The following is a 27,694-nucleotide window of genomic DNA, read 5'->3' on the forward strand; positions in this document are numbered from 1 at the left end:
TTTTGGATAACATGCTAATATCTGCTTTCTACCTAATGTTGCTATCTGGAAATGGAGCTCAACAGTGTGTCCCATGAGCGATGGATTTCCTTGTGGTGAGTTTAAAACATAGCACCTCCTGGTGGGGGGTGAAGCAGAAGGAACACTTGCACACACTAATTTTTCATTCTCTCTCTTTCAGAATTTATATATTCTGAATGCCATGTCACACGGACTTGAACTGTTGACCCACCAGATTGCCTGCCAACCTTCAGAACCAAGGGCGCCTGGTATCTGACCTGTCTACCTTGAATTCATACATTCCCGCATCCACCAGCCATGGTCTTTCTGCTTTATCCTCCTGCTTCCTGGTTCATCACCCCCTGGAAGCCACTCAAATCAGGAGATATGTATATGAGGGGGTACTCCTGCCCCCGAACCCCCCAAAATGGAAAAAAAAAGCTTCACTGGACAGAGCTTTAGAAGTACGGATTTTTCCCTCTAAGCAAACATCAAGCAACTCTGAGTTAGTGCACCCAGTGGCATCACTGGGGAAGGTTATCTCTGGTCACAGTGAATTTTTGTTTGTAAAGCAGTTTTCCTCAAACTTTGTTTTCTGTGATGGCTGATTTAAGAGAAAGTAGTGTGTGGCTGTGAAATTTTGTTTCTTGCTCAGGAAAAATGCCACAGAAACTGTGGTGATATTGAACACAGTTTACAAGGACAGCACTATGGGAAAAACTCAAGTGTACGAATGGTTTTCTCATTACAAAAAAGGTGAAATGTTGATTGATAACAAACCTTGTTCTGGATGTCCATTAACTTCCTGAACAAGGAAAATATTGACAAAATTCATGTACTTGTGCTCAATGACCGTTGACAGGCCATTGAAGAGATAGGGAAGCTAATTGGACTATCTTGGTCCTTGGTTCAGTGAATTTTAACAGATTTGTGAATGAGAAGGGTCGCTGAAAAATGTGTGCCTTGGGTTCTGACTGACCAGCAAAAAGAGCTTCGACTGGACACATGCCTGAGGCTTTGAAAGAACATCTGCGAAGCAACCCAGACGTTTTTCCCAAGTTCATTATTGGTGAGAAGGCATAGTACTATTCTTATAACCCCGAAAGTAAACACCAATCCAGCCAGTGGAAGATGCCATCGTCACCTCCCCCAGGAAAAGCTCATCAAGTGAAATCAAAGAAAAGAAGATGCTTTTTTTTTTTTAATGTGATGGGGTAGTGCATTTGGAGTTTGTTCCACCAGGTCAGATTGTTAATCAAGCTTTCTATTTAGAGCAGTGGTTCTCAACCTGTGAGAACTGATCTGATTCATTACCATAGAAAATTTACAGTATCAATGAAAATAATTTTATGGTTGGGGGGGGTCACCACAACAAGAGGAACTGTATTAAAATTTACAGCACTAGGAAGGTTGAAAACCACTGATTTAGAAGTTCTGAAAAGATTGTGTAACAGTGTGTGACAAAAAGCTTGATTTGTGGCAGGCAGAAGACTGGTTTGGCCACCATGATAATGCACCTGCTCATGCAGCCATCTCAGTGTGTCAGTTTTTGGCAAAAAACAGCATTCTTCTCTTGCCCCACACATCTTACTTACCTGGCCTCGCTTCATGTGACTTCTTTTTGTTTTCATGAGTGAACAAGGAATTGAAAGGACAGCGATTTGATGACATGGAAGAGGTGGGGGAAAAAAGGAGGTGCTGTCAGCCATCCAAACAGATGAGTTTGAAAAATGTTTGCAAGACTGGAATCACAGATTTGACAAATGTATTAAGTGTAATGGAGTGTACTTTAAAGGTGATAATGTTGGTATTGTAAAAAAAATTAAATACATAGCTTTGAAAAAAAATTCCAGTTTTTTGGGGTAGTCCCTCATATGTATATGCATATGTGTGCGCATATATATGTATAGACACATTATATGCATATACGTAATGAGAGGGTTTCCAAAAGTTCATGGAAAACTCCATTATCTGTTTATTCCGTTTCCCATAAACTTTCTGTAGCCTCTTGTGATAGGGTTTATGCAAACTTCGCTGGGCCAGGAGTCCCAGTCGTTAGACATTTGAGGTCTTCCTTGTAGCATGATCTAACATAATGTAATCAACTCCATGACAGGATCTTCTTTGGTTAACCAGCAGTTAACCAGCAACCAAACCGAACTCACTGCCATGGTGTTGATGCCAACTCATAGTGATGCTACAGGACCGTGTAGTGCTTCTCTTGTGAGTTTCTGAGACTGCAACTCTTTATGGGAATGGAAAACTCTGTCTTTCTCCCATGGAACTGTTAGTGGTTTTGAGCAACCAACCTTGCAGATCACAGCCCGACTTGTAACCACTGTCATCAGGGCTCCTTTTCCAAGCAGGGAAGGTAGAGTGAAACTGAAAGGAAATTTTTCTCAGGCGTGTGGCCTACTCCTCTCAAAGTCATCATTGTAGAGTTTCTTCTTGATTCCTGCTAATCTGGATCCTGCACCTGGCTTGCTAATCTCTGGTTCTTTGGATCACCAGACTGCTGGCTGACCCTCAGAGGCTTCCACATGATCTTGGATTCATATATCTCTGCATCAACCAGCCATAGTCTTCCTGCTTCATCATCCTAGCTACCTGGTTCATTAGCCCCCAGTAGCTACTGGAAGTCAAGAGAAGCCTTCAGCTTAACATCTGACCCATGGACTTTAATCAGACAGAACACATCCATTTCGACAACTATTTGAGCCACCCCTTTGATTATATATATATATACATATATATATACATACATATATATATATATATATATATATATTCATCACTAGTTTTGTTTCTCCAGAGAATCTAACCTAACACATCCATTGACTAAGTGTGTGTGTGTGTGTGTGTGTGTGTGTGTGTGAGAGAGAGAGAGAGAGAGATCTCCATGACACTGTCCAGCACAGATGGAATGTTTCAGCCAGTGCTAGTGATGAACATGTCTTTTATGATGGGCTTTCACAAACAAGGAGCTTCTTCTGAACTTATTATATATTCTTCCACCTGTCGCTAAGGGGAGCATTCTATAAATGGAAAAAATTTGTCCATAGCTAAATGAAGACACATCCTTTTGAGCTGGCCCCTGGCTCCCATTAGGATGGGAGGAAAGTGTGGTTTCCAGCGTTACTTCCCAGCTATTCACACCGTTCGGAGGTCCTGGTGTGGCATGCTAGAGCTGTGTGCTATCAGAACGCTCTGGGCGAGTGTTCCTTTCCTGACTAGGTAAGTGCATTCCTGAGGAGGAAACAACAGGAAGAGAAGTTCATTTAAAAAGTGCATCTGGATAAAGGTGGTCTGCAAGATATTCAGGTGAAGAAATGAAGAGATAAAATGACAAAATGACTTTTCTGGCTATATAATTGCCTGGACCACCCCACGCCCCAATTTATCCTAGTGCCAAGACAGGGCGATTACTCTGTGCCACTGTCAGTACCACGTCTGAGAGAAATAAGTAGCAGGTGTGACTGGGAGTTGGGTGATCTGCTAAGCCCATGACTTTATCCCATGCTAAATAATAAAGATGATGTTCTTCATTTATATAAAGCTTTTGCAGATGCTTTTTATCTGCCTGGGATTTCTGGATTACGAATCAGACTGCAAACTGAACAGCTGAGTAGTTGGAAACCACCAGCCATGCACTGGCAGAAAGACGAGGCTCTCTGCTTCCATAAAGCTTTGTAGCTTCAGAAATCCATAGAAGCTGTTCTACTCCATCACTTTAAATGAGAACAGGTTTGATAGGAGTGAGTTGACTACTTTGTTTTGTTTTTATTTACTTGAATAATTTCTACTATTTTAAAAATCTCAACTTAAAAACTTGCATCTTAACCTATACCATCACTGGGTACCCAGGACCAGGTTAAGTCTTGTTATGCAAGTATATCCCCATGTCACACTGCATTTCTCTTTGTAGAACCTAAAACTATCAATAGATTAGTGTTTTCATCTATTAACAAATCGATAAAATAACAGCAAGAGTTGTTAAATTAACATTCAGATACAAGGGGGCTTGAAGAAGTTCATGTAAACTTATCTATGCATTCTTGACATGATATAGTTTGTATGTATTGTGCGTAACTTCTTGAATCCCATGTTACTGACAAAGAACTTGAGGCTTCGAGGGTGGGGCTTGCTTAAGGTCATAGAAACAGGAGGGCGCTTGAACTGTTAACTTCCACTTAGAGGTCCTCCCCTTACATGTACTGCCTTTGACATGCCAACAATTGAGCTGGGACCATAGCCTTCTAGGTGAGAAACCTGAGAATTCGTCCCCAGCTTCTGGAGGCACAACACAGCCATGAGCACCGGGCAGAAGAGGGGTGGATGTGGCAATGAGAGCTTTTAAATGATAGGCCACAGTCATTTGAGTATAGAGGAAGCAAGCTCCTTAACTGAGGTAAGTGTGAGAGAGGAGGCTTTGGAGGGGGTAGGAGCATAGGAGAGGTATGCTGTAGTGAATGACAGTGTGGAGAGTAAATGGACAGGGAGAATGCAGTTTAATCACTCAGCAGTGATTCAGGCCCAGTGGAAATGGTGAGGTATTTAAATGAAAACATTGAGTGTGGTTGCCAAGTACATTCATCTGGGCAGACAGAAGTAGAGCCACAAGATGGTTGATTTCAACCAGTGCTGGAGTACTTCTGACAAGTATGATGAATCAATCGAGGAGTGAGAGCGTTGAGGTTATAAGTAAGGGAGTGATTGCAATGATAGCCATGGATCATAGAATTTAATCTGAGTCCAGAGCAAAGAGGGTTCACAAGGTGGGTGATCGTCTGTGTAGAAATTGTAGGATCCATGGGTTTTAAGTTTCAGGAGTGTATAAAAGTTGTTTTGACATTCAGGAGAGTGGGCAAGGAATGAGAGGATGACCAGAAATTGGTTGCAACTCTTGATAACCTAGGCTATGGCCATGGGATGGAAGGCAGGCTCAGTGAGGTGAAAAGTAGAGGGACAGAGTGGACTGAGCATGGAAAGGACCATTTTCATGAATATGGAAATCACCCACAATCTGGGAGAAGTATTGGAGGGAAGGACAGTGACCCAGGCACTGAGATGTGAAGGGAGATGGGCCCTGTGGTGTTGGTGAACAGTGACTGCAGCAAGGAGAGGAAGTGGGCGGAATAGCTCAGTGGAAGGAACTAAGGCACTTGCTCAAGATCATGGATTTAATAAGTGGTAGAGCCAGGTTTCCCAGCTATTTAATCTGGGTTCAGAGCCTTCACACCTACACACTTAGATACTGAAGTTTAAGTTGTTGTTGGCAATGTTTTTCCTGTATAAAACTACCTGTAAGATTAATTTACCTGACAATAGATAGTAAATCAATTCATGTTTGTGCAGTTGTATGCCTTAAATAGCTTATCTTCTTTAAAATTCCACCAGTGAGGAACAGACATCATGCCTACCTCTCTATACCTCAGTTTTCACATCTGTAAAATTGGAAGACCAGCTGAGCATGGTACCCATTTACCCCAACCAGGTACTCCCATGACAGTACCATGTGACCCACCACATGGGAGTAAGCGGCTCAGTATGTGAGTCTATATTTACAATAACCTTGGGATATACTAAACTCTGAACAGGTGTTAGCTGTTATTATTCACACATGGAAAAGGGGCTTCTGTGAAGACATTTTTAGAACAATTCTGAAAAGAAGAATACACAAAATATTGTGATTCTTTCCTTGGTTCTACTACAACTTTTGCCAAATAAGTGGCAATAAATACAAAGCCACAGACAAATATACAAGTCATATTTAGACTTTTTGTCCATACAAAGCATGTCAGGTACTGGCATGAAGAAGGGGACCAATAAAGAGATCTGTGGGGCCAGTCCCAATCCCAACTAGATGAACACCCCCCTCCCCCCAGAAGAATTAACTTCAGAGGACAGCACTAAAGCTGCAGTTCAGGGAGAGGGGCATGTCAGATCAGGAGCAAACTAAAAAGGGAGAGAGAGTAGAACACATCCTGGTCCACCAAGAGTCGAGGATGATATTTCTGTGCAGTGCAACCAGTGCACAGAGAGGACCATACGGCTGGCACCACCATGAGACACGATGTCCCTCACTGACCCATAGCACTTTGAGGGATAACACTGGAGACAGTGAGGGAATTGTGCCTGATCTGACCACACCACTCCAGGGTGAAACGCTAAGGGTGTGCAACAGAGCAACAAGGGGAGCAAAGCAATGAAGTCCCTTGGGAATACAAAAAAATAGACTTTAGGGCCAGGGTATGGCACCCCATTAGACATGACTGGAAAACACTCCTAAAGATCAACAAACAGACAATATTTATAGGCTTCTCTCTCTCTCATGATTATTTCTACATGTCAATCTAGATAAGATAGGCAGGATAAAAAATCTGGAGGAGAAAACAATGGTACCAATGGTTCTGGGGGAACACGGGAGAGGGTGAGGTGCGGGGAAGGAAATGGGGAATTAACAAACCCATGGTCAAGGGAACAACAAGGGATCTAAAATTGATGGCAAGGAGGGCATAGGTAGGACTTGATCAAGGGCAATATATCCGAGAAGAATTACTGAAACCCTAATGAAGGCTGAGCATGATAGTGGGACAAGAGGAAAGTCAAAGGAAATAGAGGAAAGAACTAGCAGGCAAAGGGCATTTATGTGAATGAGGGGGAGTGTGGAGTGCAGATCCAAAGCCCATTGGAAGACAATTAAACATGTCCTCACAGAAGGTCACAAGGATGAGAATAGCCTGTCAGAGCACAATATCTCACTGATGAAACATACAACTTTCCTCTAGTTCTCTAATACCACCTCCCCTGACTATCATAACCCCAATTCTACCTTACAAGTCCGACTCAACCAGAGCATGTACATGGATACAGATAAGAGCTTGAAACACAAGAAATCCAGGACAGATAAACCCCTCAGGACTGATATTTTGATCACAATGATATAACTATAATCACCTCCCAAGGGGACAGACATCAGAAAAGGGGGTGTGAATGAGACATCGTTCAATGTAAGACATGAAAAAAATAATTAAAATTTATAAATTATCAAGGGTTACAGAGAGCGGGAGGGAGGGAGGGTGGAAAAGGGAGGGCAGTAAAAATTGAGGAGCTGACACTTAAAGGCTCAAGTAGTAAGAAAATGTCTTCAGAATAATCATGGAAACAAATGTAAAAATGTGCTTGATACAATGGGTGTATGTATGGATTGTGATGAGAGTTGTACATGTCCCCAATACAATGATTTTTTTAAAAAGTGGAACTTCTGGAAAGATGGCAATTGAGTAACACATACCAGAGGGACTTTGCAAAAATAAGCTCAGGAGAGTCACTAAGAGGGAAATTCCACACTGCTGGTTTACAGGAGGAGCATAAAAAAGATAAATAGTCACAGATCCACTAGGTTTTGAGCAGCTGGGGGCTTTTGGCTTACCACAATGGAGGCTGGTTAGGGTTTAATCTCAGCCCCACCACTGACTCGGCCAGAGTCGGGATTCTTTGGAGCCACCCTAAGGGCTTTAACTCAAGATAGATATAGCCTGCCACCTCCTCAGGATAGGGTTTAAAACTTTCCAGCACCATGGTCCAGGCTCAGCTATATTGTTACTTTTGTTTCCCTCTCTCTTCCCCCCAACAGTCTCAGCAGGCTGTCTGTTTTCTCTTATTTTTTTCTTCCTTGTTCTCTCACACACCACAGTCAACCTCCAGGCCACTCCCCTTAGTCTAGGTAATTTCCGCCTGCCTTCCACCCAGCTGGGGCAGCTCCACCTTCTGCAGCAAAATACAAGGCTGGGAAAAACGTGCCCATCCACTAAGGGATATCCCATCCTCCTTCCTCCAGGGGAAATCCCGCCTCCTTGCCCACCCTCTGCAACACTTAACACATGGCTGGGGAAATCCCCCCCATCTTCTTCCAGGGGACGTCCCACCCGTGTGGTTGGGGGAGCTCCTACAGGTCCTCTGTGTTCCCATGTGGCTGAGAGAACTTCCTCCAGCCTGATGTAGTGCCTCAGATGGCCTAGGGCAGCTCAGTCAACACTATCCAGAGTGCCACACTGCTGTGGGAACCTCTGCAACGCTTTAGCTGACCAGGGCAATTCCACCAACCAATTGCGGTGCTCTACAACAAAGCAGGCACAACCACCTGCCTTATGCATCACTCCTGTGGCAGCAGGCACCCCTGCACATCCTCTGTGGCACACCAAGCTACCAGGGGCCTCACCATCACGCCTTCTTGTGAGATCCCTCAATGCAGCACCATCTTCCCAGGTCCACAACAACCAACCAACTGGCCCTCCAAATAACAGAATACTGGTTGACTAGGGAAGGAGTGAAGCCACGGAGGATAAAGCAGTAGGCCAATCCCATAGTGCAATTAGCTGTAGGCTGTTTGAAGACTCATTCCTACGACTCCCCCAGAGATAACTCAGTGCTCTTCAACTCTCTGTAAAATGGGACCGGGTTACTTGAAAATAATGCAATGCAAAGAGCAATCATCCTCAATGACCTCAATAAAAACCAGGAGAAACAAAAGGCAGTGTCAGAATATGTCCAGGACCTAATGATGTGCATAGAAGGAGCAGACAATGATCTGCCATAGAAATACATTTTCTGATTGCTGCTTGGAGTCATACAGGATAAGGGAAAAATACAGGAATGAACATTAAATGATAGAGACGATAAAGACCATACATTAAAGGGAAATACAATAGCTTAGGAATGAGATAACAAAAGCCAGTAGCACACTCAAGGACTTCACCAACCCACGTGAACAAAAGTCTAATAAGATCACCAGAGAAGCTGAAGAAAACCAAAGAGATATGTCTAATGCTATGAAAAGGAACAACAACAGAATAATTGATTTACCAGAGGAAGACACAACAAAGAAGTCCACTGCAAAAGTAATGATAGAAGGAAAACTTCCCCAGCTTAATGAATGAAAACCAGGCAACCATTCAGGAGGCTGAAAGAACACCAGTTAGACTGAATCCCAAGAAGTCACCCAGGCACATAATAATTAAACAATCCAACATTGAGGAAAAGGAGAACATCATGAGAGCAGATAGAAAAATCAAGCAGTCACATATAAAGGTTCCCAAATAAGAACATGCTCAGACCTATAAACAGACACTGTGAAGAAGAGGAGAGAGTGGAGTAACATATTCCAAAAATGGAAGGAAAACAATGCAAGCCAAACTTATATCTTAAGCTGGATGGTGACTTGTGTCTTCCCAGACAAGGAAAAACTCAAAGAATATGTTAAAAGAAAGCCAGCTCTACAAAAGATCCTTGCAGACACAGTATTGGCAGAAGAATAGCACTCACTGAGCAGAAATAAGAGACCGCCACAAAGAACAAAGAAATCAAGAAATAAACACACACACACACACACAAAACATTGATAAAGAAAGCGAAGTGGGAAAACAGCCAACACAAAATGTCTGAGATGACATCACAGAGTCCACAGACATTTATAATAACCCTGAATAGCAATGGACTGAAATCTAGAATTAAAAGGCTGAGGCTAACAGACTGACTTAGGATATACAACCCATCAATCTGCTGCCTACAGGAGACACATCTCAAGATACAGACAAAAATAGACTGAGAATCCAAGGCTAGAGGAAAGCACGCCAAGCAAACAGCCATTCAATAAAAGCAGGGGTTGCAATCCTTATCGCAGATATAATTGACCTCAAAGTGCAAACTATAAAAAGAGATAAAGAGGAACTCTATGTAATGCTCAAGGGAACTGTAAACAAATAACCACTAAGCATTTTAAGTATATATTCTCTGAATGAGAGCCCCCCTGAATATGTTAGTTAAATGCTTCAAAAGATTTAAAACAGAAATCAGAGGCTCAACTATTATAGTAGGTTACTTTAATACACTGCTCTCTGAGAAAGATAGATCACAGGGAAAGAAACTCAACAAGGAAGCTCCAGATCTAAATACTATGATTAGACAATTTGACCTGATATTTACAGAGCTCTCCACCCAAATACAAACAAATTCACATCCTTTTCAAGCCCACCTGGCACATATTCAAAGATAGACCACATGCTGGGTATAAGTCAAATCTATATAAATTTAAGCACATTGATATCATACAGACCTCTCTCTCTGACCACTGTGCCATAAGGCTGGAAATCAACAAAAGGAAGATGAAGAAAACAAGGTCAAAAAATTGGAGGATGAATGATTCTCTATTGCAAAAAGGGTACTGGCTCAGATCAGACATGAAATTAGGAAATTTCTAGAAACCAAAGAGAATGAGAATACAATGTATCAAGATTTATGGGACACTGCAAAAGCAGTTATCAAAGAAAATTTCATAGCAATACATGCACACATGGAAAAGGAAGAGAGACTTATGATTGATATGCTGGCACAAATGTACAGCAACAAGAGCAGAGTCAACAGGACAATCCTACTAAAAGCAAAAGAAAAGAAATAAAAATTAGGGCTGAGATTCAGCAGAAGGAAAATATGAACACTATGGGAAAAAGTGTTGCTGCTAAAAGTTGGTTCTTTGAAAGGAAAAACAGAATAGACAGACTGCTGGCAAGCCTAACCAAAGAAAGGAAAGGAGCAAATTTCCATAGCAAGGATGAGGAGTGAAAGAATGGGCATTACAACAGACCCTAATGAAATCAAATGGATAATTATACCGCACTATGGAGGCTTGTACTCTATGAAATCAACAACTTGGAAGACGGGGACAAATTCTTGGAAAAACATTTCCTCCCTAGACTATCCCAGATGGACATCAATAATCTCAATAGATCCATAGCAATAGAAGAAATAGACAAGCTTATCATGGGATTATCAACAAAAGAATCCCCTAGACCAGATGGCTTCACAGGAGAATTCTACCAAGCATCCAGGGAAGAACTGACACCAATCCTACACAAACTCTTCCAGAACATAGAAAAAGACAGCAAACTCTCAAACTCCTTCTATGAACCTAGTATAACTCTGATGCCAAAACCAGGCAAGGATCCCATAAGAATTGACTTATTAGGACTTATTACTAAATTTTACAATATTCTGCTAGCTTCTCAAAAGAAAAAAAATCTAATTTCCCACTGAGGAGGTGGGCCAAGGACATGAACAGAAGTTTCACAACAGCAGAATTCTGAATGGCCAATAAACATTCCTATCATTAGCCTTAAAAAGAAATGCAAATTAAAACAACTATGGGTTACCACCTAACACCCTCAAAGATAGTCAAAATTTAAAAAAAAATCAGAAAGCAACAAGTGTTGGAAGGGCTGTGGTGAGATAGGGACTCTCATCCACTGCTGGTGAAACTGTAGGTATGTACAGCCACTATGGAGAAAGATTTGGCAATATCTAGATCAGATGGAAATTGAGCTACCATATGACCCAGCAATCCCTCTAGTGGGCATACACCAAGAGGAGGCAAGAACCAAACCAAGGCCAGAGACCTGTGCTCCAATGTTCATCCCCACACAGTTCATAATTGCAAGGAGTTGGAAACAACCCAAATTTCCATCAACAGATGAACGTATTAAAAAATTGTGATACATACATACAATGGAGTACTACACATCCCTAAACAGCAGTGATGAACACACGAAGCACATTGCTGCATGGGAAGAACTGGAGGAAATTATGCTAAACAAAGTAAGCCAAGCACAAAAGGACAAGTACAACATGAGTCCGCTGAGGTAAGATTAAAATGCAAAAGGAGCATAGGAAAAAAGCTAGTGTATACAAACATTTCTGGGGTGAGGTCCAGGTAGTATGGCAGGGGCCAGACCAAATCCTAGGGATACATATGGTAGCCAACTTAAAAGAAGAGGGGTAAAGGAAAAAGATGACACGGGTAGTGGGAGAATGGGGCACTAACCCTTCCTAAGGGAGGGTACTGTTTATATATCCATAGGGAAAGAGGGACCAGACTTCAACCCGGTGCTCTAAGATGTGAATGCAATATACCGGCACGAAGTAGGGAACCAATAGAGAGGTCTGAGGGGCCAGTTCCAATCTTAACTATGTAGACAACCCCCCTTCCCCAAGAGGAACCCACTTCAGATGACAGCCCTGAAGCTACAGGTCAGGGAGAGGGACATGTCTGATCAGAGCACACAGGAGCAAATGAAGGGGGAGGAAGAGAGTAGAGCACATCTTGGCCCACCAAGCTCTGAGGACAATATTCCTGCTCAGAGAGGACCATCTGGCTGGTCCAATTAAGAGACATGGTGTTCCTCACTGACCCATAGCGCTTTGTGGGACAATACTGGAGACACAGTGCTGGAATTATGCCCAATCTGACCCCACCACACTGAAACAAAACACAAAGGACATGCAACAGAACAGCAAGGGGAGCAGAGCAAGGAAGTCCCGAGAAAGTACCAAAAAAATAGACTTTGGGGCTAGGGCGTGGCAGCCCATCACTCGACTGGAAAACATTCCTAAAGGTCAACAAACAGACCTTGAACTATTTACAGACTTTTCTTTTTTTGCCGTTGGTTCTTTTCTTGTTTTGTTATATATTTTTTCATGTGCATATTATTATCTCTGCAGATCTATGTAGATAAGATAGGTGGAGTAAACAATCCAAAAGAAAGACAATGAGACCAACGGTTCCAGCGGGACATAGGAGAGGGGTAGGCGAGGGCAAAGGAAGTAGGTGTTAACAAACCCAAGTACAAGAGAACAACAAGTGATCTAAATTCGATGTCAAGTAGGGTGTAGGAGGCCTGGGAGGGTTTGATCAAGGGCAATGTAACCAAGAATAATTACTGAAACCCAAATGAAGGCTGAACATGATAGTGGAACAAGGGGAAAGTAAAAGAAAATAGAGGAAAGAATAGGAGGCAAAGGGCATTTATAGAGGTCTAAATACAGGCATGTACATAGTTATATATGACGATGGGGAAATAGATCTATGTGCATATATTTATAGGTTTAGTATTAAGGTAGCAGATGAACATTGGGCCTCTACTCAAGTACTCCCTCAACACAAAAACTGTTTGTTCTATTATTCCATGATGTTCACCTTCCTGACGTGATCACTGAAGACAAAGTGGATGTGTAAGCAAATGTGGTGAAGAAACCTGATGGTGCCTGGCTATAAAAAGATACAGTGCCAGGGGTCTTAAAGGCTTGAACATAAGAAAACAACCATCTAGTTCAGAAGCAACAGAGTCCACATGGAAGAAGCACACCAGTTTTTGTGATCATGAGGTGTTGATAGGATTTGGTATCAGGCATCAAAGAATAAAATATCATATCATTGTGAAGGAGGGGGCGTGCAGAGTGAAGACCCAAATCCCATCTGTACGCAACTGGACATCCCCTTAAAGAAGGGTTGCAGGTAGAAAATGAGCCAATCAGGGTGCAGTATAGCACCAATGAAACATACAACTTTCCTCTTGCTCTTTAATGCCCCCTCCCCACCACACACACCACTATCATGATCCCAATTCTACCTTACAAATCTGGCTGGACCAGAGGATGTACACTAGTACAAATAAGAGCTGGAAACACAGGGAATCCAGGACAGATAAATCCCTCAGGACCAATAATGAGAGTAGCAATACCAAAAGGGTGGTCATGGTGGTGGTGGGGGGGTGGTCACAAGGATCTATATCCTGGGGTTGGACAATATAAAAGTGGGTGAAGGGAGACATCGGACAGTGTGAGACATGAAAAAAATAATAATTTATAAATTATCAAGGTTTCATGACAGAGGAAGGATGGGGAGGGAGGGGAAAAACATGGAACTGATACCAAGGGCTCAAGTAGAAATGTTTTGAAAATGATTATGGCAACAAATGTACAAATGTGCTTGACTCAATGGATGGATGTATGGATTGTGATAAGAGTTTTATGAGCCCCAAATAAAATGATTTATAAAAAAAGAAAAGAAAGCATGTCAGGAACTAAAGAAGCAGCTCATGGACCCAGTCGTACAGGAGATATTTGTGGCAGATACTTCCCTCCTCATTGAGGCACAGGATTATCTTAGGAGGCAAGGAAGTGAAATCCATGGGTGCTCAGATGGAGAAATTGGCCTAAGACTTGCCTTTTGGGATCAAAGAAAAGGAAAGAGGAGTGAATAGGTAATGAAAAGCTGGCAGCATCTGTGGTCATCTATGTGTTGCATAGAACTGGCCAGATATTTACTCCTCCCAGCCCACAGCCCTCTTTCTAGGATATGGGAAGAATAGGAAATACTTTTGCCTTACAGGACAAGTAAGACAATTAAATAAAGGCATAAGCATAGAGTTTGCTTGCAATGACTGAAGCCCAGTTGTCGTTTTCTAAATGCAAGCTTCCTTCTCTCAATTCTCCCTGGACTCTGAGTCTGAAGGCTCAATTGATTTTCCCTCTGGGCTAATTCAACCAGGGTCTCAAGTTCAATCCTCTTGAAAGCTTCTTAGTTTCTTACACTTCTTCCTGTCAACTGGCACAGCCCGTGCTGTAGTCCCTGGACACCCACCTATCCTTGCTCACAAATGCACAGGTTGAGAGCTTAGTAATGGATCTGAGAAAATCCACTCCCAGAAAAGGAGAAAGCTCACTGCTGACTGTTCCTTGTTGTACAGGGAGAGTGCACACCCAGCACTTCCTCCTCCTCCAACATCATCGTCACCATCACAGATAGATGCATTAGAAACTCCAATGAGAAGGAAGGAGAAGGAGTGTGAGTAGGAGACTTAGAACATGTATCAGAAAAGACATGCACTTCTATGATTTGATGGAAGGAGAAATTGACAGTGTAAATAAAACAAGATTGAGAGAATGGAATATGGAGATTCTACCCTTTCACAAAGTTGCCCAGCCCACTCATGGGTTTCAATTAGTACAGTATACATGTAGCAAGTTTCTCTCAATTACTCACTTAGTTGTTCACTTATTTAATTACTTGAAAAATATTAACCAGTTGTCACGTGAATAGCACCTTGCTAAACAAGAGTTTATGTGCGCCATCAAGGGGTTCGTTACTGTAGTAGTTCAGACTCAAGCACTCAAACCAACTGTGCCATGTTGCTCGTCGATTTTAATGGTAGTACGAGTAAAAGACATGCATTATTATGTACTTTCTGGTTGGCAAGGATTCAACTGATTTGCATTTATTATTTCACATAATTCTCACAACATCCTAAAGCATGAGTATTGTATTGTTCCCGTTTAATACATAAGTTGTTGTTGAGTGCTGTCACGTTGGCTTCAATCAATAGCGACATTATATGCAAGGAAATACTATTCCATCCTGCACCATCCTCACAATTGGTGTCACATTTGAGCCCACTGCGGCAGCCACTGTGTCTCAACCCATCTTTCTATTTTTCACTAACTTTCTACTTTACCAAACTTGATATCAAACAAGATTGTTCTGTCCTCAAAATAAGCCAAAAATACACGAGACAATGCCTCACCATGCTCACTTCTAAGGAGCATTTTGGCTGTATTCTTCTAAGGTAGATTGGTTCGTTTTTCTGACACCCCATGGTATCTTCAATATTCTTCACCAACACTCATTCAAATACGTCAATGTTCCTGTCTTCTTTATTTGCTGTAGAGTTTTTGAATGAATATGAGGTGATTGAAAGGATTCTGGGGAAAGCGAGGCTAGGAAAGTTTAATAATGGTAACCAAAATCTGAAAGCTAACACGAGGCAGAGTTAAGGCTCAAGTCCATAATAATGACCTCTATATGCTGCTACTACCCTAGAGTTGTAGAACGGAGGAGAGGCAGCAATCTGCTTGCAGGGTTAATGACAGAGGAAAGGATCTCACATTCCCACAAAGCATAGGAAAAGTACCACAGGAAAAACTCCCAGTGAAATGGAAGTGAGTGGGTTTCAGTGGAAGAAGAGATCCTATCAGTTTCCAGATAAGAGTCATGGAACAAAGCCCACAAAGAAAGAGCTATCATGCGTTAATCTTTGAAGGATGAACCCAGTCTAGGCATTTGAAGATTCAAACGGGCATGGAGTAAGAACATCTGGGAATGTGTGGGGAGGTCAGAAACAGCGAAAAGTCCAGGTCATCTGAGATGTAGGATCCATAAAAATGGGAAAAATAAGTTAAAGCCATAGCATAATAGCACTTAAAAGTGAGTCTATCATTGGATTGTCAATGGGGAACCTTTAGAAGTCCGGATTGAAAAATAATTCTTAGCAGAATTTTCCTCCTTGGAAATAAAAATAAATGCAAAGAATCACTGAAACATCAGTAGCAGCCTTTTACAAATATTCACCAATAAGTAATTTGAGAAAAATAAGTAATTAAATCTGAATTTGGAAGGTAGGTGTGACTTTGGAAGAGGAGGATCATCCTTAGACAGAGTCTCTTAGAAGCCAATTTTCAACAATGGTTGAGAAACAGGGAATTCATTTGTATAGGGAATTCTTCAGGATGACCTTAAAGCTTTGGGCTAGAGTGATCAGGAGAATGATTTTGTCATTAGTAGAAGCCAGTAGATCCTGAAGGAAAACACATAAGTATAAGGGAGTATGGGTATGGTGTGGAGGTTGGGGAGAGGGAATGTGAACCAGAGGGACAAAAATTGTTATGTTGGGATAGAAAAGAATACGTTTTAATAATTTGAATCTAGTGAGATTTTGACAGATAGCTAGAAAAGCAGGGTTGGCATTTAGAAAACAAATATACAGAGAGATTGTGACTTAAAATACAGGCCTCTAATGGCTGGAGATGTTGAGTGAAAGTGTAAACTTTGAGTGTTTATTCTTTATGATGTACGCATTTATTGATAACAATTGATCTCTGAGCACTTTTGCTGTTTTCAAATGGTTGGGGTGTAAGATTCAGCAAAATGTCGAGCCAACTAAAAAGGAGGTGGGGAAAGGAATAATATTAATAAAGAAAAGGGGAGTGGGGGGAACAGGGAACTAACCCACCCAAGGGGAGGGTATTGTTTATATCTCCACAGGGAAAAGGGGACCAGACTTCAACCCAGTGCTCCAAGATGTGAATGCAACATGCCAGCATGGAGGAGGGAACCAGTGGAGAAGTCTGAAGGGCCGGTCCCAATCTCAATTACTACATGGATACCTGCCCCTCACCGCAGAAGAATTTATTTCAAAGGACAGCATTGAATCTGCAGCTCTGGGATAGGGACATATCTGATTGGAGCACATGGGAGTAGATGTAGGGGGAAGAGGAGAGAGTGGAGCACATTCTGGTCCACCAGGCCTTGAGGACTATGTTCCTGATTAGAGAAGCCAGTCCACAGACAGGACCACATGGCTGGCCCAACTATGAGACATGACATCCCTCGCTGACCCATGGCCCTACGGGGGACAACACCATAGACACAGTGTGGAAATTGCATCCGATCTGATCCTGCTATACTGAGGCAAAACACTAAGGGGGTGCAACAGACCAGTAAGGGAACAGAGCGGTGAGGTCCCCAGGGAATGTGCTGAAGGTGGAATTTGGGGCCAGGGCATGGTGCCCCAACAGACTGAACTGGAAAACACTCTTAAAGGTCAGCAAACAGTCCTTGAACTAACTACAAGCTTTTCTTTCTTGTTGTGTTTTTTGCCATTGTTTTGTTGTATATTGTTGCTTGGTTTTGCTCTGTCTTATTTTTGTGCATATTATTATCTCTGCAGGTCTGTCTAAATAAGATAGGCTGGATGAAAAATCTGGAGGAGAAAACAACAGGACTGACAGTTCCAGGGCGACACGGTAGAGGGTAAGGTGAAGGGAAATGTAGTAGTGTTAACAAATCCAGGGAAAAGGAACAACAAGTGATCCAAATCGGTGGTGAGGAGGGTGTAGGAGGCCTGGTATGGTGTGATCAAGGGTAATGTAAGCAAGGGGAATTACTAAAACCCAAATGAAGACTGAGCATGATAGTGGGACAAGAGGGAAGTCAAAGGAAATAGAGGAAAGAGCTAGGAGACAAACGGCATTTATAGATGTCTAAATAAAGGCATGCACATATGCAAATATAATTATATGAGCATGGGGAAATAGATATATGTGGATATATTTATAGGTTTAGTATTAAGGTAGCAGAAGGGCATTGGGCTTCCACTCAAGTACTGCCTCAATGCAAGAATACTTTCTTCTATTAAACAGGCATTCTATGATGCTCACCTTCCCAACACAACTGCTGAAGACCAAGTGGGTGAATAAGCAAATGTGGTGAAGAAAACTGTTGGTGCCCGGCTATCAAAAGATATAGCATCTGGGGTCTTAAAGGCTTGAAGGTAAACAAACGGCCATCTAGCCAGAAACAACAAAGCCCACATGGAAGAAGCACATTAGCCTTTGTGATCACGAGGTGTCAAAGGGATGAGATATCAGGCATCACCGGAACAAAATATCATAACATTTTGAATGAGGGGGGAGTGCAGAGTGGAGACCCAAAGCCCATTAGTAGGCCACTGGATATTCCCTTGCAGAAGGGTCTCGGGGAGGAGACGAGCTAATGCTTCCTCCTCCCCCACTATCATGATCCCAATTCTACTTTACAAATCTCGCTGGACCAGAGGATGTACACTGGTACAGATAGGAATTGGAAACACAGGGAATCCAGGGTGTGTGATCCCTTTAGGACCAGTGGTGTGAGTTTCAATATTGGGAGGGTGGGTTGGGAAGGGTGAACCAATTATAAGGATCTACATGTGACCTCCTTCCTGGGGGATGGACAACAGAAAAATGTGTGAAGGGAGACGTCGGACAGTGCAAGATATCACAAAATAATAATTTATAAATTATCAAGGCCTCATGAGGGAGAGGAGAGTGGGTTGGGAGGGGAAAATGGGGAGGTGATACCAAGGGCTTAGGTGGAGAGCAAATGTTTTGAGAATGTTGAGGGCAATGAAAGCACAAGTGTACTTTACACGATTGATGTATGTATGGATTGTAATAGAGTTGTATGAGCTCCTAATAAAATGATTAAAAACAAAACAAGACAACAACAACATAAAATCAATGACAAAAAAAGAAAAGCCTAAAAAAAAAAGTGAAGGCACAGATCAACATAAAAAAAATCAATTCGTTTTCCTTCACTAACTAAAAGATCTTGGAAGAAGGAATCAGGAAAAGTATACCATTTATAATTGCTCCCCAAATGCTGAAACAGTTAGAAATAAACATAATCAGTAAACAAAAGAAATATACAAAATAAAACTACAAAACACTAAAATAAATCTACATAAATGGAAAACTATGTCATGCTAATAGATAGGAAAACCTAAAATTGTGAAACTGTCAATGCTACTCCAAATGATCTACAGATAAAAGACAATGCCAATCCAGATGTCTTAACTGCTCTTTAAGTGATGAACAAACTGATTATCTAATTTATATTGAAAGGAGCAAGACCCCAGAAACACAAAGCACTGTGAAAGAACAAAGTAAGAGGTACAATCTCTGGGACTGGGAACAATCGCAAAGCTTACTGTACATCTATAGTAGTCTAAACAATCTGAACTGTGACAATGACAGACATAGATACCAGTGTAACAAAATTTAGAACCCAGAATTAAATCCATCCAAGTAAGAATAGGTAATATTTGATAAAGGGTGGAAAAGAAAGTTCTTTAACAAATTATGATGGTAAAACTGTATACCCATGTGTAAAACAAGAAAGCAGGGCATATTCCTTATGGCACCTTCTGCGTAAGGTATGCACCATACCTTATGCAAAAACTAACTCAGATTAAAGACCTCAAACACACTTGTAAACTGAGGATTTAAGACCGCAAATTCATGATGTTTGAAGAAGCAGAGGACAACTGTACCAAAAGCATCGAACTGTCAGCAGATGGACAATCACTGACTTATTATATCAATGCCCTATATGCTGTATTAAGATATATATTATTCCGGCAAGCCTACAACTGACATTCTCAGTGAGTATTATGGTAAATTTTCACAGACAATCAATTCCCATTGTTTGTGTATACAATGCCCAGCCATGAAAGGATTTGTTCTGTGCAAGTGAATAATTCAGGTATTGTGTGATCGAGTTACATTGGTTCAATATTATTCTTTCAATGGTGTTTTAAACAATTAAAATGAGGCTCTTGTCAATGACAACATTAACAGAAGATCTTTATGCTCCAGGAAGATGATCAATAAAACTCTCTACCAAAAATTAGCAAAGAGGTAGTAGAGGGAAATTAAAAAAAACCCATAAGTCCAAGAATGGGTTTAGGGATTGCACTAAATCCTAGCCTAATTTAAGAATAATTAGTTCTTACATCATGGCTCTGTTTGATACTTACCTTCAGGAAGGGAACACAGAAGATATGGGTACTATAGCAAAGTGTGAAGATATTAGATGGTGCCTTACTACTAGATAGAATAGCGTGTGGGGTCTTAAAGACTTCTTTCCAAACAAGCAGATATCTTAGTGAGATTTCAACTAAGTCCACATGGAAGAAACACACCAACATCAGAGACCTAAGGACTATAAATCATATAATCTGAAGCCAACGGAGAGAATAGTATCAAAACCTAAATTGTGAAATTCTGGTTTGCAGAAGACTCTGGATGACGGGGGAAACCCAAGACACATTTGTGAGATCCACACAGAAAATATACCTCCAGACATTTCCTTTTAACCATACAGAGGGAAGGAAAGAAACTGGTTACCAAGCAGAGTGCATTGGCGAGATGACTATAGGAGATCAAAATGATAAACCTGACTTGAATGGTTAAAACCTTGTCAGTTGATCCCCAACTCTGATGAATGTTGGATATGATTTGGTTTTCAACATTGTGTGTGTGTGTGTGTGTGTGTGTGTTTTCATACTGGGGTTTATCTCAGATGTATTTTGTCATTGATGTAACCCTCTTAAATTTTTGGTTATGTTTTTCTGCTTTTCAGTATATGAAACCCAGGATTGATGAACCCACAGAGACAAGCATAGTAAGGGTTCCTAGGGGTAGAGTGGGAGAGGGCAGTAAAGAAAGTTCCATTTTTATTTGGTGAGCACAGGTGAGGCAGGGCACAGAGTTACCAAGACCTTCATGAATGCAGGGCCTGCCACTTGTCTAAGGGGTCATGGTTAAGGATGAATTTGACTCCATAGCTGTCCGGGATGAGACATTTCTTAGCCACCATGACTTCAAACTCATCTGAATTAAACTTGGTGAAGCCCGACTTCTTGGAGATGTGGATCTTCTGGCGCCCAGAGAACTTGAACTTGGCCCTGTGTAAGGCCTCAATAACATGCTCTTCATTTGGAAATTTAGTGCGGACAGACATGATGACCTGTCCACGTGTATTAGATAGGGTTCTCTAGAGAGATAAAACCAGATTGCTGTTAATTTAATATACATATTTAATTTAAATATATATTCAAATTAAATATATACATTTAAGTTAAATTATAAAGCAGTAAAAATGGCTCAGTGCAACTCATTCCCATGAGAGAGTTGTGAGACACTAGCAGTCCTTCAAGTCTTGAGAGCCGCCAGGTTGTCCTCTGTAGAGAGAACTAGACTATCCCAGCACAGGCAGCAAATAGCAAGGCAGGTCACCACTGTCAGCCAGGTCACCAACTGTCAGTCCCCAGCTCCAGAGATGTAAATTCCAATCGTGTGGTTTTAAAGGAACCTCAATTTACAGCGACACAGTTCACAGGCTAGGCGTCCCACAGGTAGTGTAGCCTGTAAATTGAGGCACAGAACAAGCAAGGCAGCCTCACACTGGTCCGATGATTAAAGAGCGAGACACAAGAAAGGCGAGGCTCACAGAGTCACTTATCTCTCCGCCCTTCAATCAATCACACTTGTGTTTATCGGCCAGGTTGGCACAATGAACTATCTCAATCCACCCCTTGCCAACATGGCACCTGTACACAATTCTTTAGCCATATCTACTTATATAATATCCAGACATTGATGAAATCACACTTATATTCATCATCAATCATCTGTCATACATATAAATGAAAATACACCGAGTCCAATTGTATCTGATATATCATACCTGAACAAAGGAAAGATATGCAATAAGCACATAAAAAGAAAATACATTGACAATTACAAACCTAGGTTTTGCAATTGATCACATGGTTGTAATTGATAGGTAGAACTACCTTCTACTACTATACATTCTATATTACTTTTGCCCTCAGCAAGCACCTCGGTTAGCTGTGATTTTTTTGCCTGGCGGGGTGACCCAGACCTTTATTCCTGAGGGGTCTGGGTCATTATAAGTCCTGTCAGGATTGGGTTGCTGTAATTTACCATTTACTTTAATAACAGGGCATGGTAACACTAAGAGTCGGCCTATGGGTTCTCCTGGATTTCAGACATATTCTTCTTTACCTCCATTATGTAACATCAGTCCAATTTCTCCTTGGTAATCAGGATCAATCACACCACTTAGTACAGTGACCTGACTTGTTGATCTAAAGGCATGAGAAGTCCAAAGTGCCCAGGGGGCATTCTCAGCTGCCAGTTCAGTGGAATCCGTGCTGTGTTTCCAGGTGGGAGAATTCCTTTCTTCGGTACCAGGACCTCCAGGCCTGAGGAATACAGGGTTGCTGGGACAGAAAGCAAAAATGCTGCAAGGGGATCGCTAGGAGTAATAGTGAGTGGTGCCACTCCAGCTTCCACCCCTTGGTTCCTGGACCCATGAATTCTGGCTATTGGAGACACAGCATATATGGATATTGGCTGCTGGTTTAGAGCGTATACAGCTTCCTGGAGAACATTGCCCCAGCTCCGCAAGTTGTTGCCACCTAGTTGGCACCGTAATTGTGTCTTTAGGAGCCCATTCCATCGTTCTATCAAGCCGGCAGCTTCAAGATGATGAGGAACATGATACGACCAGTGGATTCCATGGGAATGGGCCCATTGCCGCACTGTATTTGCTGTAAAGTGAGTTCCTTGATCTGAAGCAATGCTATGTGGGATGCCATGCCGGTGGATGAGGCATTCTGTAAGTCCACGAATAGTAGTTTTGGCAGAAGTGTCATGTGCAGGGAAGGCAAATCCATATCCAGAGTAGGTGTCTATTCCAGTAAGAACAAAACGCTGTCCCCTCCATGATGGAAGTGGTCCTATGTAATCAACCTGCCACCAAGTTGCTGGTTGATCTCCCCGAGGAATGGTCCATATCTTGAATTTAATGTTGGTTTCTGTTGATGGCAAATGGGACACTCAGCAGTGGCGGTGGCCAAGTCAGCCTTGGTGAGTGGAAGTCCATGTTGCTGTGCCCATGCATAACCTCCATTCTTGCCACCATGTCCACTTTGTTCATGTGCCCATTGGGCGATAACAGGGGTGGCAGAGGAAAGAGAAGGAGCAGTCTCCACGGTGCGTGTCATCTTATCCACTTGATTATTAAAGTCCTCTTCAGAGGTAATCCTTTGGTGAGTGATCACATGAGATACAATTTGCTTTCTTGGCCCCTTCAGAAAGGTCTATCCATATACCTCTTCCCCACACCTCCTGTCACCAATTTTCCAATCATGGTCCTTCCAATTCCCTGACCATCCAGCCAAGCCATTAGCCACAGCCCATGAATCAGTATACAGTCTCACAACTGGCCATTTTTCCTCATATGCAAACTGAGCGGCCAGGTGCACTGCTCAAAGTTCTGGCCATTGGGAAGATTTCCCTTCACCACTGTCCTTTAGGGAGATCCCAGAAAGGGGCTGTAGTGCTGCTGCTGTCCACTTACAAGTGGCACCTGCATATGGTGCAGAGCCATCTGTAAACCAAACAAGACGTTTTTGGTCTTCAGTTAAAGTATAGTAAGGAACTCCCCAGGGGGTCATAGATGCAGACTGGGAGAAAGAACGTAATGTGACAGGAGTGGAGACTATGGGCATTTGGGTCATTTCTTCATGCAGCTTACTTGTCCCTTCAGGTCCTACTTTGGCCCGATCTCATTTATACCACATTCATTTAACAATAGAGTGTTGCTGCATATGTCCAACTTTATGATCCGGTGGGTCAGAAAATACCAAGTTCATGATAGGTAATTCAGGCCTCATGGTGACTTGGTGGCCCATGGTGAGGCGTTCAGTCTCTACCAAGGCCCAGTAACAGGCCAACAACTGTTTTTTAAAGGGGGAGTAGTTGTTTGCAGAGGATGGCAAGACTTTACTCCAAAATCCCAATGGTCTATGCTGTGATTCACCAATAGGGGTCTGCCAAAGACTCCACACTGCATCTTTATCTACAACTGACACCTCTAGCACCATTGGGTCAGCTGGATCATATGGTCCCAGTGGAAAAGCAGTTTGCATGGCAGCCTGAACCTGTTGAAGAGCCTTTTCTTGTTCTAGCCCCCATTCGGAATTGGAGGCTTTTCGTGTCACTTGATAAATAGGTCGAAGTAGAACACCCAAGTGAGGGATATGTTGCCTCCAAAATCCAAAGAGGCCCACTAGGCGTTGTGCCACCTTTTTAGTCATTGGGGGCACTCAATGCAACAGCATATCCTTCACTTTAGTAGGAATATCTTGACATGCCCCACACCATTGGGCCCCTAGAAAGTTTACTGATGTGGAGGGTACCTGAATCTTTGTTGGGTTAATTTCCCAACCTCTTGTACGTAGATATTATACCAATGAATCTAGAGTCTTTGATATATCCTTCTTAGTGGGTCCAGTAAACATAATGTCATCAATATAATGGATCAGTGTGACATTTTTGTGGAATAGACAGGTGATCAAGGTCCCTTCGGACTAAATTATGGCACAGGACAAGCAAGGCAGCTGCACACTGGTCTGATGATTAAAGAGTGAGAGACAAGAAAGGCGAGGCTCACTGAGCCATTGATCTCTCTACCCTTCAATTAACCCCCCTTGTGTTTATCGGCCAGGCTGGCACAATAAACTATTTCACCATGTGACTTTAGCCATGGGGTCTTGGGGATCCCCCAGAGCATCTCGCATCCCACTTTGGAGTCTTTCAGCCCCAGCACACCACAAGATCTTGTTGATGCAGGTAACATGGAAGGGGTGGATGTGGAAGCCATCTGGGCCACAACTTTGCACCATGTACTTGTGAGCACAAATGCGGGCAGCCTCCAGGTCATCGGAGGAGAGCTGCTCTTATTCATTCAACACCATGTGACCACCCAGTGGGAATTCATCCTCCTCCGCCTTCTTGTGAATCTTGGGACTAGGAACATCTCTGCAGAAGCAGGACTTTGGGTAAGGCTCCTTCTTACAGTATGGTAACTGCAAGAGCGGAGGGAAATGTAAGTTTGAAGGTGCTTCTTTCCAGGGCTGGTGGCCCATGGCAACTCCACGGTCAAGGTGGCATGCCGAAGGGAAAGAGCAAAGGACAAATCTTGAATGAAGTCCTTACTGTGAAAACGTAAGAAAGGGCTTATACAAAGAAGACAACATTCTTTGATGGTTACCGGGGATGGGAAGGAAAATGAGAGTAAGTCATTAACTAAAGTGTCCATCCACATGGGGAACGTGACTGACAACAAGGGCACTGTACTATCCGGGGGATGTGGCACAATATGACCAAGGAGGCAAAGGAAGACACTGGGAGATGCCCAAGAGCAAACCTTACTTAAGCTAGCTCATTTTATACACACGACCCTGTGATAATAATAATAGCAAGCAACATCGAGGAGTAAAAACAAAATAGGGGTGAAGGTTGAACAGATGTGGGAGGGTGAATGTAAGTATGAGGGTAAATAAAAAACTATTGCTACAAAAGCATATAAACCTCGATTAGACAAAACTCCCCAAAGTGTGGAGCTAGTACTTCCTCTTTTCAAGTCTGTGCACTTCTTAAGGCAGTGTTCCATCTCTCTAACCCTTATGGGGAGAATGCTCAACTCTTTGATTGACAGCACCCCAAACAACAGGTTTGGGCCTCTTCAAGGGACTCAACGCATGTCTCTTTAAAATGGTCTTTGAGTTTGGGGAACCAAAATGCATGGAGGGGCAAGAGAAGGGCTGTAGGATGGATGGGTAAGGTTTCGCAATGGCATTTTCACAGGACCACCCTGGCTACCAGTGAATGGCAATGCACTGGATGTGATGGGGTTGAAATTCCTCAGCACAACTTTCCTGCCTTTCTCTCACCAGCGGTTTTCAGTTGTCTGAAAAGTTCTTCACAATAAGGTCCTATGATCCTGCTGCGTCCTTTGAGAAAAATCTATCAAGATTACTCCTGTGGAATCCCTCAATACAGTCTCCATAACCTTCTGAACTGACCTCCCTGCCTTGAATTTAACTGGCCCAGGAGATCCTCGCAGGAGTCAATGATTTGGCTGTACCTTTTGCCTGTTGGGTATTGGCCTGCAGTTGGAAACCACCGGCTGTTTGTTCTGAAGGTGAAAATGGGGCTTTCTGCTTCTCTAAAGAGGTACAGCCTCACAAACTTATAGGGTCACCTATAGTCCGGGTTGACAAAAAGGCGGTGAATGTGGTTTGGGTAACAAGACTAAAGTTGGAGATACGGCGGCAAAGTGGGTTCCCCCTGAAGCTCTTAGCCTCAAAGTCAGCAGTTTCAAATTGTTAGCTGCTCCTCAGGGGAAGATATGATTTTCTACTTCCATAGAGTTGCCATCTCGAAATTCATGGGACGTTTCTTCTCTATCCTATAGGGTGGCTATATATCAGAATCAATTGGATGGCAGTGAGTTTTTAATTAGTGTTATTGCTTGTTTATTGAACAAGACTGAGACAAGTATACTTTTGAGATCTATAGTCATGCAGAGACATGTTTGAACACATTTTGTTTGGATTCAATCATAAACTGGTGCAAAAAAGTATCAGTACACTTTTACTTACACACAGATAATGTTCTATAGACAAGTTTGGTGAGTAGAGTCTGGGGTCTTATTATCTTAGATTAACTATTGGTCCATTCTCATCTGTAGCACAGAAGATGGAGAAAAGAAAAGAAAATCGAAGACGAAACCAACTGATTCGTCTACAGGGTGGTTCACCGCTCCCACTACGGCCCGCTATAAAGGGATCACAAGAGAAGGTCCTGCAGGGAGGAAGAAAAAAGTGAAACAAAAGTCCAAATCAAGAAAAAGACCCATTTGCTGGACTGAGAGAGACTGGCAGAACCCCCAAGATTGTTGCACAGAAAGCCTGGAATTGGACCTACCCCAAGGGGTCAACATTCAGACAGCCTTACCCACGTTTGCCAGAGAGGAAAGTATTTGTCACTACAGTAAAATATGAGACCAAACGGGTAGCATTTGCCCCAAAGCAAAGCTTCTAAGGGAGGAAGGAAGGTGGGAGGACTGAGAAAGAAGGTAAGTGGAAAGCGGAACTCATGGAAGATGTGGGGAAAGTGTTACCTTGGATTGCAACCAATTTTGTGAAATAAAATATGTAGACGTTTAATGGAAAACAAATTTGCACATAAAAACTTCACCCAAACTATAATAAGTATGAGTTTTTTTAAACAAAAGAATTGCTCACCCCCCAACTCAAATGTGCTTTTGTTTTGTTTTAATATGCATACAATTATAATTGGCCACTTCTTTGCTTTAGATTCTCACCCTGGCTAACAAGGCTCCTCCATGATCTAGCCCTGCCTACCCAGCCAGCCTTACTAGGGGCTGCCTCTCCCTGCGTCTTCTGCCAACACCATGGTGGTAAACAGTTGGGGTCACACGGAGCAGGATTTCTTCCTCCCTGGGGCTATGCAGTGTGCCCCTGAATTTCTGTCTTACCTGTGCTGGCTGGCACATTCGCATCTCTGTTTAGGCTTCACCACACTGCCA

At 42.5% G+C, this 27,694-nt stretch overlaps 1 protein-coding gene and 1 pseudogene across 1 annotated transcript in view; both read right to left on the reverse strand.

Moving 5' to 3' along the window:
• The window catches only part of ASTN1 (astrotactin 1), a 316,698-nt gene that overhangs the window by 45,662 nt on the left and 243,342 nt on the right, over window positions 1-27,694 (reverse strand). The window lies entirely within an intron of this gene.
• Window positions 20,990-25,226, reverse strand: LOC142429428 (ribosomal protein uL16-like; annotated as a pseudogene).

The sequence above is a fragment of the Tenrec ecaudatus genome, chromosome 1, assembly GCF_050624435.1.
Source record: "Tenrec ecaudatus isolate mTenEca1 chromosome 1, mTenEca1.hap1, whole genome shotgun sequence".
NCBI classification, from domain to species: Eukaryota; Metazoa; Chordata; class Mammalia; order Afrosoricida; family Tenrecidae; genus Tenrec; species Tenrec ecaudatus.